The following is a 14,881-nucleotide window of genomic DNA, read 5'->3' as shown; positions in this document are numbered from 1 at the left end:
GCCACATACCCTAAGTACGCCACTGCCTGCAACTACTCCATATGTACTTCTAATGTCATGACAATTTAGACATAATTTATGTTTTGTTATGTTTGGAATAATGGTTACATATATGAGGTTCAATAAAAGAAAATTTTCACTGCCTGTTTCTATTCTGACCATTTATTCCATTTCATGGTTATTGCAAAAAAAAAAAAAAAAAAATTTTTACATGGGGGGGGGGGGGGTGTCAAAAAATGATGGGCCCCGGGTGCCACATACCCTAGGTACGCCACTGCCATGACCCATCCCTAACCACAACCACTTTTAGTGTAGGTGCTTTGGGATAGTTGCCTACTCTTTATAGAATCGAGTTTTTCGAGTTAGGTGCGTAATTTTCAATTAAGTTCAATTAAAGCCGATTGTGAGCTGTTGAGCGCCAGTATCAGCACTGATTAAGCCTATTAATCAATTAAGATAGGCACCCATATTGGTGCCTAACTTTAGGTAGCCTTAAATTTATGCACACATTGGGATCCACAAGTAAATTTTACATGCAGATCCATAAAGGCGGGAGTGGTGATAGGAGGGGCATGGTCAGATCAGGACATTCCTGTAATTTATCACAGTTTTATGGAATAAGGGCGGCCTGCACATAATTTAGGCATGATAATTTTCACCAGGTTTTACTGCCCATAGTGAAATTCCTCTCTCTCAGTCAACCTGTTCTCCTCCTGAAGGTCAGCATAGGAAGGGATCTCACCATCCTCCCATATTTGGCCCAATGTACACAGCTCCCTGTCTGCCTATTGGTTTAAGATTGGGTCTTGTTTCCCAGCCAGAAAAGCCACTGTGTATTGTATGGCTGTTTGCATATAATACTTTTAATCTGGAAAACACTGTTTATGCACCCTGAGCCAGGTTTGTAAGAGAAGTTTAATCATGACAGGAAACTTATTAAGAAACCCTTTCAAATCTGGAACAGGCATCTGAGATACCACCCACAAAGGGTTAATTCCAAAATTATGCTGCTCATTTCAGATCCATTTTTTGTGGGTTCCCTATCTAATGGCTAATTATGCAAAGTTGTGCTGCTGTATGATAGTGACTTAAGTTGGGGACTCACAATCCTCTGCACAGTATTGGGTCATAAAGAGCTGCTCTCTAAACTCTAGGTGGCACCTTTTCAAGCTATTTCAAAATACCCTATGATTCAGCTTACAAAAAATTCATTGCCAGAGAATGTGGTGAAAGCAGTTAGCTTAGCAGGGTTTTAAAAAAATGGTTTTAATAATTTCCTAAAAGAAAAGTCCATAAGCCATCATTAATCCACTGCTTATTTCTAGGATAAGCAGCATAAAATCTTTTTTGCTCATTGGGATCTTGCCAGGTTGTTGTGATCTGGGTTGGCCACTCTTGGAGACAGGATGCTGAGTTTGGTGGACATCCGTCTGGCCCAGTATAGCAACTCTTGTGTTCCTATGTTCATCATTTTTCCCCCTCCTTCCATTCAGCATCTCTACCTCTCTCCTGAGCAGAAGAGAGAGCAAAGCAAGGATTAGGAGGCTGGGGCTGCAGTGCTTGGGCATACGCCGTCAGCTCTGTTGATCCTCTGCCCCTCTAATGTCAATTTTCTGTTCTGACAGAAGGAACAGGCAAGGCCAACAGTGTGCACCCGAGCACTGCAGCTCTGTGCCTATTACTCCTTGCTTTGCCACCACTACTGCTCATAAGGAGAAGCAGCAGCAGCCGCGGGAGAGAGGCAAGAGATGGGGAAGGGAGGATGAGTGGACTGTTAGATCTGTGGAGAAAAAAGGAGCCCTGATTATTGACCACTCAATAAAACCATTTGGACCCTTATGGGATAAAGATTGTAATTCATAAATTGAAAACTCTTCTTGTATATTTAGACAAAATAATTTGTCTCCTTCAATGGTAGCGGGTATGGATTCCATGATAAGCCAGCCATGTTGATATGTAAGCATTGGCTCTTGTAAAATGGATGCTGCTGCCATATGTAGCTGGAACTTACGTATCCATTCTTGCATGTATTTTCGAAAAGGCTCAACATCTTCAGATCCATCTCTAAAGTACGACCAGAATTTGACATGTCCAGCCCTAGCATCTCATTTCTCATCTGATTGTTAATACAAAGCCTCCATTGACAATAATGGAGCTGTGTTAAATACGCTGATTGAATTGTATTAGTGTGCATGAATATATCAAAGTGGTGCAAAAAAACTCCACTTAAAGGTAGCCGAGAGTCTGCCCAAATGGTGAGATCGTGAGCACAACACTGTCACTCTGTGAAGATTCAAGCAAGGTCATATTAGCCCTGAAGAAACGGCTTAGGGCTGTGAAACGCTAGCATTGTAACAGACTGCTTTAAACACTCACAATGGTTTCAGTTGCAAAATATCTCAGTCCTCAATTATTTTAAACCTTAACAGCGAGTTGTCACTCTATGGAAGTTTTTTTAGCCAATGATGTGGAGGTGCTGGTTTGAGCTTGAGCTCTGCCAATAAAACCTGAGGCTTTTTCTTCCATTTGAGCAGACTCTCAGCTACCTTTAAGTGGAGTTTTTTGCACTACTTTATTTATATTTTCCCACTTCACCTTTTGCAACATGAATATATCAATACATATTGGTAAATATAGACCTTAGTTACTACTTCCAGAAAGCAGGGCCACTTTGAATCCAAATGAGCTGGATAGCCAAAAATATCTTCCTTTGTGTGGCTGTAACACTGATTACTAGCAAGTGACAATAACACCCATCCCTTCAAGCCAGTGGCATACGATGAGGGCTTTCAGGGGATTCAGTGAATCCCTCAGCTGTACAACCCTGCTTTTTAATTTTTTTTTTGTTTACTTTTTGCTTGATGCAGTTTGATTTGTTGAGTAGTCAGCCTGCTCACCCAGTCAAGCTGCATCAAACAAAAATTACCCCCCCCCCAAAAAAAAAAAAAAAAAAGTAAGACTCTTGGGCTGGGGATTCTCCAAACCCTCTGAAGGCCCTGACAGTACTGACCTGAATTTTATTAGCTGAGCAGCATCTGTCTATTGCCTGCTTGACCAATCAAATTCAGAGCAGTGCCCTCAGAGCTTTTAGGAAGTGACCACACCTCAATGAAGGCCCTGACCACACTTCAATCTCACTTTTTAATTTTTCACTGGGAGCATCCTCAAGGATACAGACATTTCTAAATGCATTCATTTTTACTACGAAATGCCTTGTCCTTCAAGTATGCAACCCTTCCCCCACCCACTTCACGCTTTATATCGAGCTTGGGAAGAGAGGCAGATAGTAGTGAAAAAAAGCAAACCCCAGAATGATGCTGGAAGTCACACTCCTAGGGCCACCATTGGCCTCCAAGCCTTGCATTGCACAACACTGTTATAAAATATATCATAGCACGTTCATTGGCATAAAAGTCACAATTTTAATGTAGGCCAGAAATTTATGGAGACAGTGGTTTATATGCACAGGAAAAAGGAAGAGATTTTTTTTATTTTATTATCTCTAATGTGAGAATTAAATTTGGCTTAAAATGTCATTGCAACTTTAAATAAAGCTTCTGTGTAAAGGATACTACTTTATTTTCTTATAGTTACAGGGACACAGATATGAAGCGCAGATGGCAGTGTCTATAACAAGAGTGCCTTCAGATAATCTGCATTCTTACATTTTATTGCAGTTTTAAACTCACCACTGTGCCCTGTTTGCAATAAGAAGCACGACACTTATTTGAAGCTTTGGCAACCACTGCCTCACCAATAACTCATTTTGATATTTTGTAATTTGTAAAAAAAATTATGCCTCTGTGCTCCCACAGGCTCTTAACTACTTTGTAATGAGCACGTATGAACAGATGGAAAATGTTTTCAATTTCAGAGCTAACTACTAATGGGTGTCACTAGCTATTAGAAAACTCAGGTGGCTCCATTTTCTAAAGGAAAAAAAAAAGAATTTTCATAAACCTCATCATTTTTAATGACATGTTTGCTCATTTATTCCTTTATAGTAAGCTTAATACTATTTGCATGAGTCAAAACAGATTAGAACCATTGTTGGAAATTATTCAGTGTTAAGTAGTCCGGAACCTCCCTAAAGCATTATACCTGAATACAAAAAAAAGCTTGTACAGATCACCACCACACTGGGACGAGACTTAATCTATTTGCTACGATCAAGTTCCGGCGAGTGTGTTGACATTTCATTTCACACCATATGAGATTGTGTTTTTCTTTCCCAAATTGATTGGCATTCTTTAGTTTAGAAACAAGAAGTACCCACGTGGTAAATGCCTGCAGCTCAGGGTGACAATCTGTATTGATGAAAAAGTATTGTCGTTTGCAGAAGAGTCCAAGACCAGTGGTTTTGCTCTATGGAACAGTGTTCTGCAGTGCAAGGCCTGGGGGCCAGTGACGGCTGAGGGGAGATATGATTGAAGTCTACAAAATCCTGAGTGGAGTAGAACGGGTACAAGGGGATCGATTTTTTCACTCCGTCAGAAATTACAAAGACTAGGGGACACTCGATGAAACTGCGGGGAAATACTTTTAAAACCAATAGGAGGAAATCTTTTTTCACTCAGAGAATAGTTAAGCTCTGGAACGCCAGAGGTTGTGCTAAGAGCGGATAGCGTAGCTGGTTTTAAGAAAGGTTTGGACAATTTCCTGGAGGGAAAGTCCATAGTCTGTTATTGAGAAAGAGTTGGGGGAAGCCACTGCTTGCCCTGGATCGGTAAAATGGAATATTGCTACTCTTTGGGATTTTGCCAGGTACTAGTGACCTGGACTGGCCACTGTGAGGACTAGATGGACCATTGGTCTGATCCAGTAAAGCTATTCTTATGTACAAATTAACATCTTATTTTCTTAATCCTGTTACTCTGTTTTATCTATCTATATGCCCCATCTGTGCTTACACCCTCTTACTATCTATTATAGTATTTTATCTAGTATTTTTGTTGACATTGCAATGCAGCATACTATGCCACACTTTGTACTGAAATATGAATATTTGTACTTCTGTAATTGTCTACTGCTAATGTCTGAGTTATTTTTACTATACACCGACTTGAGTGAATTCCTTCAAAAAGATGGCAAATAAATCCTAACAAATAAAATAAAAATACTTAAGAGTGTCAGGTGTCAAACAGTTTTCCTTGTTCTTGCTCCCATTGCAGGATGCTCAGGATTAACAGTTCTCTCAACAAGATCAGTGCTGTTATCAGTTCATTATCACTTAAAGTTGGCTGGCATCCTTGATGAAAGCTCAGGGAAACTGAGCTCTAAATGGTGACTCTCTGGCATAGATGCACAAAGCACATTCATTAAGATGCGGGTGGCTATTGACCAATTTTCAAAGAGATCCATGCTCAAAAGGCTTCCCATACAAATGAGTTGAGTCGGATGTCTGCCCTAATCCCACACTCACCAGTCGTTGTAAAACCGACTCAACACATGCGCAGAGAATCCCGAACAGCTGAGTTGCAGGGGAAGCCCTGAAGCAGCCTCCTGCCACTCAGCTATTCGAGACAGGAAGCCTTTTTTAATTTTTTTTTTTTGTAATGGGCACAGATATTGTGCATGTATTACACACGCACAACATCTGTCCCCATAATAAAAAAAAGCAAGCCACCCTCCCCGATGATCGTCCGTCTCTCGACGAAAACCCCCTTTATATGACCCCAGTACCAAAAAATTGGCAGGAGGGATGCCCACTTCCTCCTGCTGCTGCCGCAACCCCCACACGTCAGCCAAAATTAGCAGGAGAGATGCCCACTCCCTCCTGCCACTGGATGCCCCCCACACTCCCAAACCTCTCCCATACCTGTTGATGGATTAGACAACAGGAAGGATGCCTAGTCCCTCCTGTTCTCAGGCCCAACACTCCAAAATGATGGGTATTCCCCTTCTCTGTGCATCTTGGGATGCATGGGGAGAGGCCTAACTCCCTGATTGGCTCAAATGTCTGATGGGAGGGGCCTCAGGCATATGAGCCAATCAGGGCCTTAGGCTCCTCCCTCTGTATCCCTGGATACATAGGGAGGAGCATAAGGCCCTGATTGGCCTAAGGCCCCTCCCATTTTGGAGTGGCAGGCCTACAAGCAGGACAGACTGGCATACCTCCTGCTGTCTACTGCATCAACAGGTATGGGGGAGGCTCGGGTGGGGGGGTGGCATCCAGTGGCAGGAAGGAGTGGACATCCCTCCTGCCAATTGTTTTTTAGGAAGGGGAGTGGGGAAGGGGAGGGGCAGGGAGTAATCGGTTTGGAGGGGTCCTGGCAGGAGGTTGGGTGTCAGTTCAGCATAGGATTGTCAGTTCGGCAGCAGTAGGGAGTGGGCATCCCTCCTTCTGATTTTAGCTGGCATGAGTGGTTCACGGCAGCAGCAGGAGGGAGTGGGCATCCTTCCTGCCAGTATTTTTGTACTGAGGTCATAGTAGGGGGGGGGGGGGGGCAGTATGGCACAACATTTTTTTTTATGGGCACAATATCTATGCCCATAGAAAAAAATTTAAACAAAAAACAGGTAGACTTGTTAGTAACACAATTACCCAAAACCAAAAAGGGAGTCTTCTTGGATAGTCACAGTATCAACAATTACAAAAATCAAAACAAATTAATGTCTCATTCATGTGTGAATCTGATGGTAAACATATAAGTATTTTTCTCAAACTGTTACTCACATTATTTGTATTTGCAGCAGGAGCGCGTTGTGAATGTAGAGTTCAGCAACTGACCAGTATCCCCCGAGGAAGGCCTTTACAGGTTGAAATGCTTGTGGTGAAGCGGAGCGTCGGGTGTCATACCAAATACGGGCCAACGTTGGACGTGGCAAGATGGCCACTTAGATAAGTGTTGCTGTTTTATTTTCCCTCAAATAGTTTTTTAACTAACTGTAATTTAGAAAATCAAATTGAGTAAATTAGATTTAAGGGGGGGGGGGAAGGAGGTTCGACGTATATGATTATATGGCATTAACCATCCAGGATAGGAACCTGAAATAACATAAGAGGTTTTATGTTCTGAGGCCTCCTAGTTTATTCAGTACTTAGGAGAGTCCTTTCAAGAACTGGATTGCTGTACAAACAGTTTGAGTAAAATACTTACGTGTTTACCATCAGATTTGAGACATTAATTTGTTTTGAGTTATGTAATTGTAGGTTGGATCTAGTTAAAAGTGATCCACTTTGGTCTGTTTTTGAGTAACACAGTGACTGACAGCTAGACCTGTCAGCTTTTCTGACCCGATTCTGGCATGTAAGTTTAGGGTATCGATCAGATGCCTGGTTTTAATATTAATGACCTCATTTGTACGCCAGAATCGGAGAATGTAGAACTGCACAGAAAACCACGCGGTGAGCCGTTTAGGCATCGGGTTGGCAAATTTGATCAGTCGCTAAAGCAGTCAAACCGGTTTATTAAAGTTATAAAGTTTATTAAAGTTTATTATTAAAGTTTATTAAAGTTATAAAACCCTCCTGCTTGTCCATTTCTGACTACCGGTAATCATGGGATGAAGCTAGTTTCCTTAGTCCCCTTGAAAAAAAAAAACCTACTCTACTGTGGTGAGGTCCTCAGCCCTGGAGGTACATGAGTCAGTTTCATTGAAGGAGAAGCTTACATCTCATCACTGCCACATTATATAAGCTCCTGAGTGGGTTCCTTGAAGTAAAACCAGTGCACACACACAACCAGAACACATGCTGGAGGGTAACAAAAGGGTTTTATTGTTCACAAACCCTGAGCCTGTTGCTTCACATGCTCAGGGGAAGAAGCAAAAGTCTTTTAGTTAAAGATAAAGTCTTGAAATGGCCTGGGATTATAGGTTCCAAAGTGATCCCTAAATGATTGGACACTTTAGTGCATCTAGCCCTCACAGATTCCAGAGCTCCAGTCAAATAATCGGATAAAGTTATGTACAAATGTGGTGTTACAGGCTGTGAGCACTTATGCTTGTGGTTGACATGGCTATGTAGTGGTGCATAAGTCATGCCTTAGACTAGGGGTGTCGAACCTTTTGGCTTCCCTGGGCCGCATTGGCTGAAAAAAAATGTTACTGGGGCCGCACAAACACGCAAACGCTGCAGCAAGACAGAGGAGGGAGCAGGCAAGATGATAAACACCCAGGGGCAGCAGAGGAAAACAATGCATTGCCCTCGACCGGGGCCGCACAAAATACTTCACGGGGCCATAGGTTGGACACCCCTGCCTTAGACCTTCCAGCGCATACCCATGTACTGCTTCACTCAATTATTTCTGGTACACATTTCCCAGCACTCCATTAGGCACCAAGAATTTATTAACTATTCCCTGCGCTCCTTCCCGGGTGTTTAGATCTCTCCAAGACAATTAATGTGGTCAGCATCCAATAAGACAAATTGGGAATCTACATGATGCAAGGCTTTCTTTTGTTTAGCACCCAGTTTTTGGAATAAATTGCCAAACTATATAAGTCTTGAATTAGATTTTAAAGCTTTTAAGACCCTTTTGAAAACTTTCTTTTTTCAGCTGGCCCTCAGTTCTGAAACTCCCCAAAATGATCATATTTATTAACAAGACACAGACGCAGGGCTGCCATCAGAAATTTCTGGGCCCCTTACTGAGCAATCCTATTGGGCCCCCCACGCACCCCTTCCCTCCCTGACCCCCCCCTTCTTCCATGGGCCGAATACACACATACTTTTCTCTGTCGCCGCACTCTTTGACCAAAAGATTTGTAAGCCTGCAACCACGTCAAGGTAGACTCTTTCAGCAGCTCCCCTCCCTCCCCCTTACCTTTGTGGCCAAGTCAAAATGATCTACCAACAATAAAATTTGAAAAACACAAAGCACGCCTTATGCAGAGAAAATGTTAATTATCATTTATATTCCGCGGGTTTTCAAAGAGGTCAAGGCAGATGACTTTATGCAATGTCACCTCAGTAACAACTATACAACTATACAAAAATAGACAATTCTCCTTTCTTCCATTCCCCGTGTACACAACCATCTCTTTCCCTCCCTTCCTCTCTCCCAAGTCCATGCCTTCTGTGTCCAAAAACCTATTCCCTCCCCCACCTCAGCATCTCTTTCCCTCCCTTCCTCTCTCCCAAGTCCATGCCTTCTGTGTCCAAAAACCCATTCCCTCCCCCACCTCAGCATCTCTTTCCCTCCCTTCCTCTCTCCCAAGTTCATGCCTTCTGTGTCCAAAAATGCATTCCCTCCCCCACCTCAGCATCTCTTTCCCTCCCTTCCTCTCTCCCAAGTCCATGCCTTCTATGTCCAAAAACCCATTCCCTTCCCCACCTCAGCATCTCTTTCCCTCCCTTCCTCTCTCCCAAGTCCATGCCTTCTGTGTCCAAAAATGCATTCCCTCCCTCAGCATCTCTTTCCCTCCCTTCCTCTCTCCCAAGTTCATGCCTTGTGTCCAAAACGCACTCCCTCCCCCTTTTGTATTCCCCGTTTGCCTCCCAGCCCATCTTAGCAACTTTCTCAGCAAAATGTAGCTCGAGCCGCGTAGGCTTGTCTTCTATTTCCTGCCTGTCCCGCTGCGCACACATAGCCGACCAGAAGTCTTCCCTGACTTCAGTGCTGACGTCGGAGGGCGGGCTTTGCTTAAGCCCTCCCTCCGACGTCAGCGCTGACATCGGGGAAGACTTCCGATCGGCTGTGTGAGCGGCAGGGCAGTCGGAGTAGAAGATGAGCTTCGCGGCTCGAGTTATATTTAACCCCGTGGGTCCCCCATCGTCCCCGTTCAGCTCTCTCTCCTGTGCAATGCCCCCCTAGGTACGCTACTGGCCTGGGCCCCCTGTCAGCTCCGGGCCCCTGAATGCAGGACTGGTAGTACTGCCCTGATGGCGGCCCTACACAGATGCATCTTTGTGTATAGAGGGTCTGAACGGAGGGATATGGGTAACTTTTTTCCCCTTCTTCTCTTTTATAGATTGTATAGGTCTTTCCCATATTTTATGGAGTTCCTTTCCTTTTATAGTATTTGATTTTAAATGTTAGCCACTGAGAGCTGTTGTAAGCTTTGGCGGGATATCAAATTTTAATATATATATAAACATGTACAGAATTGCCTCCTAAGAGGGCAATTCTATAACAGGATGTCCACTATTAGGTGCCTGGAGGGTGCTTGGTAGGATCCTATTCTATAAAGGAACATAAGCCTAACTGGGTATATGAGGCAGATTTGCATTAAAATGTTCTATTTTACCACTAACTCATGCCATTTAGAGCAACTCTCATTTTAAGCATAAGACCTAGGGCTCCTTTTACAAAACTGCACTAGCGGTTTAACGCACGTAATAGCGCATGTTAAACCGCGCTAGCCGCTACCACCTCCTCTTGAGCAGGTGGTAATTTTTCAGCCAGCACGGGGGTTAGCGCATGATGAAAAAAATTGCGTGCGTCAAACCCGCTAGCGCGGCTTTGTAAAAGGAGCCCCTAGTTACTAATAATTAGGTTAACAGTAGAATAAGGCATCTCAATGGAAGTCCGCATTTATAACGCCCCCAAGTGAAATTTTGGCAGGTATAGGTGAAAGTGCACCTAAATGTGCATGAATCCCAGTATTCTAAAATAAATAAATACAAGCTGAATATCCACTAGTTAAATTGCACCACCAAAATAATATTCATATATTTAACGAAAACCAGGGATTAATTAGATATGGTTCCCTATAAAATACTGAGAAAAGACCTCAGTTTCTTCCAAGGATACTTGACACTTGGAAAAACTCTATGATCGCTGAAAAGCTATCCCAGGAAAAAGCATCCTTGGTCTACAAAAACTCCGTTTAAATATTTCAAATTCATCAGTCCATTTTCCAAAAACTTAATGGTATTGATAGAAATATACTTAATGCATAGGAAACCAGCACTTATCTTTTAGAAACTCTCTTTCCACTGGTATCGGTAAAAAAATCACAGCAGTTGTATAATCATATTCTCATATAATCATATTTTCAGCGATCATAGAGTTTTTCCAAGTGTCACGTATCCTTGGAAGAAACTGAGGTCTTTTCTCAGTATTTTATGGGGAACCATATCTAATTAATCCCTGGTTTGGTTAAATATATGAATCCCAGTATTCTAAAACATTTATGTGTGCAATCTATACATAGGGCTAAATTCTATATATGGTGCCCAAAATATTGGTGCTGAAAATGCACTATTCTATAATAAGTCATACCCTGCTGATAAAAAGGCACTATGATCAATTATATCATATCAATTTACCAATATATATGGGTGGGAGGGTAGTGATTTTGATATAACTTTAGCCTTAAAAGAACTAAGGGGGATTTTTGAAGTAAATACAGTGGTTCCCCATGGTCTAAATGAGGAGTTGGAATGGCTGTCAGTAGCAGATTAGTGATGCAATAGGTTTTTGTAATCTTTTGCAAAATGCTGTTTTAAAATAGGGTCCTGTAAGCCATTGTATTCTTTCAAAAGAATCAAAAGATTTAGGGCTTCTTTTACGAAGCCGTGTTAGCGGTGTAATGTGCATAATACCGCGCACTAAATTGCTGGCCGGTCTAGCCGCTACCACCTCCTCTTGAGCAGGCGGTAGTTTCTCAGCTAGCGTGGGGGTTAGCACGTGATAAAAAAAAAAAATCACGCATGCTAACGCGGCTTTGTAAAAGGAGCCCTTAGTTAAAGTAGGGCTGGACGAACGCTCTCAGGAGTCCTTAAAAATCCCCAGTGTTCTGTCAGCTGTCTGGTGAACGTCGAATGGCGTCACTATTGAGGAAACTGTTTAAAAGGCTGGGGAATCACCGTGGTCATTTTTAACTAACACGGCAAGGCAACTTCTGAATTCACAAGCAAGCATGAAACGGTAATTAAGATCTTTTTGATCCATCTTTTGGAATTATAACTGATAGAGCAGTTGGTAATTGTGATTTTCTTTTACAGTATTTATACTTTAATAACATCTCATCCTTGAAGAAAGCTACTGAAACGTGTGCCATCTCAGAAAAGGTGCCGTTGCAAAGATAAGCTTGGTTTACTGATCAGCATGGCTACCACATAAGATTCACAAGTTGTATGAAACATTAACATATGGACTTTTGTGGGAGTTCATATGCAAAACTTTGATGAAAACCATAAGATTCCTGAAGAATATAGTTGTTACTTTAGGTTTACAGTATATTGGGCTATTCCATAATAAGCCACACTTAAAGTTAGGTGTGGTTTATAGAATAGCACTTACACTTGGGAATCGTGACTAAATTTAGGCAAAACAGTGCAAAGGTCTGTGTCTAAATGCCTGCATTCTATAATTACGCATGTAACTGAAAGTATCGCCCCCCAATCTTCTCATGGCTCACCCATTTCCATGCCCCCTTTTTAACTCGCATGTAAAATAAAGGTGCATATCACGTAATTGATTTTAATTAGTATCAATAATTGCTTGTTAAGAAACCAATTATTAGTGCTAATTAGCTTGTTATTCAATTAAATTGTGCAAACAACATGATTATGTGACTAAAAAATTGTGTGCGCAAGTTTTAGTCCTTTTTATAGAATTTGGGGAATAAAAGTTAGTGATAATGTTATAGAATTGGACCCTATACCTAGAAATCTAACAAAGGAGTTAAAATTCATGACACATTAACTATGGGGGAGAGTGTGGCGTAGTGGTTAAAGCTGCAGCCTCAGCACTCTGTGGTTGTGGGTTCAAACCCAGGCAGCTCCTTGTGACCCTGAGCAAGTCACTTAATCTCTCCATTGCCCCAGGTAATTAGATATATTGTGAGCCTGCCGGGCAGACGGAAAAATGCTTGAGTACCTGAATAAATTCATATAAACCATTCTGAGCTCCCTTAGGAGAACGGAATAGAAAATTGAATAAATAAATAATAGAATTCAACTTTAAAATAGGGATTTGTAATCCTCTATAATAAAAGCCTCACCCGCGCATGCGCAGTTGACATGGCGTGATCCCTACTGCCATCATTTCTGCTTCTGTGCCGTGTTCGGCGTGTGGCGTGCGGCGGCTTGCAGCACATGTGGCAGTGAGAGCAACGGCAGGAGGGTGTCCGAGGTGCTGCGAGGCGTCCGGTTGCTACTGCTGCACAGGGAAGTGGAGGAAGAGAGGGAAAAGTTCAGGCTGACAGGCAGTTCATGACAGATGAGATTGCTGAGACAGTGCAAGAACTGAAGAGATCAGGAACCTTCCAGAGCCTCCTCACAGCCGTGGAAGGGGAAAAGGAGCAGAAAGAAAATGTTCATGCTACAATTGCCAGGAAGGAAGAAGGTAAAGTTTCTGCAGAAACAGTTGCAGGATGTCAAAAGAGAGAAGGAAGTGGAAATTCAGCATCGCAATGAGCTGATTGCTCACCTGAAGGACCAGCTTCAAGAAATGAAGGCAAAAACCAACATGGAGGGCAAGTATGTGAAGACAGACATGGACCTGCAAGTATATCAGACACAGATGAAATGCAACAATGCCGAGGCAGAGCTGGAAGAAAACATCTTGAAGCTAAAGGCCAAAATGGATGAAGAGATTCACATGCACATGGAGATTGAGAACTTCCTCAGACACCAGCAGAGGGAGCTTGAAGAGCAGCTCGAACATTGGATGGAGAAGTATGATAAAGACACAGAAGCAAAGCAGCAAGAGCTGAATGACCTGAAATCAGCTCAAAGCAGCGATCAGCTGCTGCTGCAGGAACTTGCGAAGCAGTACAGGGATTTTGAGCATGCGGTCATTGAGGACCGTCTTCAGAAATAAGGCGAGAAGTAACAGCGTCGGACAGAAAGACAGAAAGCGGCCAAGGAGAGAGAGAGAGAGAGACAGAAAGAAAGAAAGACAGACAGCGGCTAAGAAGACAGAAAGACAGACAGAAACATCTATTCTAGCACCTGTTAATGTAATGGGCTTAAAGACTAGTAGCTGTAATAAAATAATGGCATTAAAAAAATATTTCACTCTCTTCTTAAAGTTAATACAGAAATCAATATTATGTGCCACCTGTAAAATTAGTCAGTGCATTAAGGCCAAAATAACTCAAACAGCGATGATGACCATAAGAAAATTAATGGATAATTTTCTTGACAATGTTTCCATCAACGTGGAGTGTGTAATTTATTTTTTGTGCATGGATTCTAAAGAAGCTAAGTAATTTGGTGTTGGTTTTGAAATGAAATAGAAAAGACACGAAGGACAAAGTGAACAAGGTTCATGACTTAAAGAAGCAAAAAAACCTACACGGGGAATATGGTGACATAGAGAATGTGGTAAATATAATAATGTGGATGTCCCTTTAAATTTATTTAATTTGATTCACAGTAGCTCACACATTTTCTGTTGAAGCTCAAGGTGAGCTGCATTCAGGAATGCTGCAGTCCAGTTTGCACCTAAGGCAAGGGAGTCACAAGGAACAGTAGTGTGATTTGAATATTTGTAACACTTTTATTTTGCACTATCAGTACATTTCTAGGTGGATCACATTCAGGTAAGCATTTTTCCAAGCATTTTTCCCTATTTATTTAAAACATTTGTAGCCCGCATATCAGCTATCTATGCAGATAACAATATATACATAATTAAAACAGAATATAACAGATTATTAAAATAACAGCATACAATAAACAACTTACATATCTGCCTTAAAATAAAAAGCCAAGCAATTACAAATTACAAAGTAACCAAATTTGGAAAGGCAAGTCAAAAAAAAAATAGGTTTATAAACTTTTCCAAAATACAAAAAAATCAGAGGAACTGAGTTCCATAATAAAGGTCTGGCTATTTGGAACATACTGTCTGTCCTGGTGGGCTCACACTCTGTTTAATGTACCCAGGGCAATGGGGGATTAAAGTGACTTACCCAGAGTCACAAGGAGCAGCACAATTTGAACCCACAACTGCAAGGTTCTGAGGCTGCAGCTCTAACCACT

General features: G+C 42.0%; 1 pseudogene; it reads left to right on the top strand.

Annotated features, from left to right (window-relative positions):
* The window catches only part of LOC117367768, a 31,853-nt pseudogene extending 18,138 nt beyond the window's left edge, over positions 1–13,715 (top strand).
* Positions 13,716–14,881: the final 1,166 nt, after the last annotated feature.

This window comes from Geotrypetes seraphini, chromosome 1 (genome assembly GCF_902459505.1).
Source record: "Geotrypetes seraphini chromosome 1, aGeoSer1.1, whole genome shotgun sequence".
Taxonomy (NCBI): Eukaryota; Metazoa; Chordata; class Amphibia; order Gymnophiona; family Dermophiidae; genus Geotrypetes; species Geotrypetes seraphini.
This window is presented reverse-complemented; position numbering and strand designations above follow the sequence as displayed.